Source organism: Melitaea cinxia, chromosome 25 (genome assembly GCF_905220565.1).
Source record: "Melitaea cinxia chromosome 25, ilMelCinx1.1, whole genome shotgun sequence".
In the NCBI taxonomy this organism is placed as follows: Eukaryota; Metazoa; Arthropoda; class Insecta; order Lepidoptera; family Nymphalidae; genus Melitaea; species Melitaea cinxia.
In genome coordinates this window covers 4,357,058-4,359,557 of record NC_059418.1, presented here as the reverse complement: position 1 = coordinate 4,359,557, position 2,500 = coordinate 4,357,058, and the positions used below count along the sequence as shown (strand labels likewise).

Sequence of the window (2,500 nt, the reverse complement as noted above, 5' to 3'; positions counted from 1 at the left end):
CGCCTACCGCGACGACTACGCGACGGCATACGCGTACGCGCGTCGTCGTTCGTTGCGAACGATACTCGGATGATTCGCGTGCGTATAACGTACAGGACGCGCGCGATAGAACGACGATCCGTGTCTCTCGGACTGCGCGACGTCGCCGCATCGCTCTCCGTTTACCCCGTCGACATAGAAGCGCGCATATGTATAGTCGTTAGTTTGTTTTTCTAAGACTATACGCGCGCGACGTCACCGAAAGGACGGAGAGACGCGGGACGTCGTCGTCTTCGAGACGAGAACGTCGAGCTGCGCGTACGTACGCGAGATACGGGTACAGGTCGAAACCTGTACCGCTGTCTCTCGCATCGACGTAAACGCCAATATACGCGCGCGCACACACGGCACATATACGCATATACGCTTATTCGCTCCGTATCGAACGTTAACAATATTTAAACGGACCGAAGTCTCTGATTGAGACATACGGAGACCGGTCATATGTACGATCGTAATAAACGAATTTATATACGAACGTACAGTGTGATATATGTATTTATGCAGCCGGCCCTCAGACTAGGAGTGGTCCTGGATGTTTCTCCACGGACCGCAATGTGCGTTCGAAATGTCGATGTTCAAATGTGTCCTTGCAGTTCACACTATGACGCGCAGTTAACTGCGTTCTTCATCGACCCGCGAGCCAAGTGATCCACCGTCCAGGGTAATGGTTTCGTTGTAGATCGAAATCTACATCGTATTAATTGAATAAGATTCGTTAAGAGTCTTATAAAAATAAAAAAAAAAAAAATAAATAAATAAAATGTACGGTCGGTCACCGCGAAACGGTTGCGCGCGACTTTTATATTTGTTTTTTTTTGTTCAACGTCGTTTTTTTTCCGTCGTTGAACAGAATGTCTATTAGCGTCACTACGCGTATATCGCAGAAACTTCACGCTCGAGGGCGATACGTCTCGCAATACGGCAGTTTCGTTAATGATCCTTCCGCAGGTTCCCCTACGGAAACCTTGTTACGACTTTTACTTCCTCTAAATGATCAAGTTTGGTCAAGCTTCCCAGCAACGCCGACGGCCGTGAAGCCACCGCGTGTCGGTCCGAAGACCTCACTAAATCATTCAATCGGTAGTAGCGACGGGCGGTGTGTACAAAGGGCAGGGACGTAATCAACGCGAGCTTATGACTCGCGCTTACTAGGAATTCCTCGTTTATGGGGGAACCCCAATCCCCAGCACGAAGGAGTTTCAACGGGTTGCCCGGGCCTCTAGGCCAGGGAGAACATGCTGATTCCTTCAGTGTAGCGCGCGTGCGGCCCAGGACATCTAAGGGCATCACAGACCTGTTATTGCTCAATCTCGTGCGGCTCGAAGCCGCCGGTCCCTCTAAGAAGAATTTTAATACGCCGCCAGTGAGTTGTCCGACCGAAATCGGACACACCTAAATGACGACGCCTATTTAGCAGGCTAGAGTCTCGTTCGTTACCGGAATTAACCAGACAAATCGCTCCACCAACTAAGAACGGCCATGCACCACCACCCACCGAATCAAGAAAGAGCTGTTAATCTGTCAATCCTTCCGGTGTCCGGGCCTGGTGAGATTTCCCGTGTTGAGTCAAATTAAGCCGCAGGCTCCACTCCTGGTGGTGCCCTTCCGTCAATTCCTTTAAGTTTCAGCTTTGCAACCATACTCCCCCCGGAGTCCAAAATCTTTGGTTTCCCGGAAGCTGCCCGCCGAGCCATTGTAGTAACGTCGGCGGATCGCTAGATGACATATTTACGGTTAGAACTAGGGCGGTATCTAATCGCCTTCGAACCTCTAACTTTCGTTCTTGATTGATGAAAACACCTTTGGCAAATGCTTTCGCTGATGTTCGTCTTGCGACGATCCAAGAATTTCACCTCTAACGTCGCAATACGAATGCCCCCAGTTATCCCTATTAATCATTACCTCGGAGTTCTGAAAACCAACAAAATAGAACCGAGATCATATTCTATTATTCCATGCACGAAATATTCAAGCGGCATTTTGAGCCCGCTTTGAGCACTCTAATTTGTTCAAAGTAAAATTGTCGGCCCACCTCGACACTCACCGAAGAGCACCGCGATAGGATTTTGATATTGAACCGGCGTTTTACCGCCGGCTCACCGACGATATGCTCCGCAGACGTGTCGGTATCACCGCGGATGCGGTGCACCGGCAGCGCGGCGCACAAATGCAACTACGAGCTTTTTAACCGCAACAATTTTAGTATACGCTATTGGAGCTGGAATTACCGCGGCTGCTGGCACCAGACTTGCCCTCCAATTGTTCCTCGTTAAAGTATTTAAAGTGTACTCATTCCGATTACGAGGCCTCGAAAGAGTCCCGTATCGTTATTTTTCGTCACTACCTCCCCGTGCCGGGAGTGGGTAATTTGCGCGCCTGCTGCCTTCCTTGGATGTGGTAGCCGTTTCTCAGGCTCCCTCTCCGGAATCGAACCCTGATTCCCCGTTACCCGTGACAA

At 50.0% G+C, this 2,500-nt stretch overlaps 2 non-coding genes and 1 pseudogene across 2 annotated transcripts in view; 1 reads left to right on the top strand and 2 right to left on the bottom strand.

Annotated features, from left to right (window-relative positions):
* Positions 1-547: 547 nt before the first annotated feature.
* LOC123666333 lies at positions 548-706 on the bottom strand. The gene has a single exon (XR_006745229.1). It is a non-coding gene; the product is annotated as a 5.8S ribosomal RNA (ribosomal RNA).
* Positions 707-973: 267 nt separating this feature from the next.
* LOC123666354 overlaps positions 974-2,500 on the bottom strand; it is a 1,895-nt gene continuing 368 nt past the window's right edge. Inside the window, exon 1 of the ribosomal RNA XR_006745246.1 lies at positions 974-2,500. This exon is cut by the window's right edge and continues 368 nt beyond it. This is a non-coding gene — a ribosomal RNA (small subunit ribosomal RNA).
* LOC123666027 overlaps positions 1,208-2,500 on the top strand; it is a 5,063-nt pseudogene continuing 3,770 nt past the window's right edge.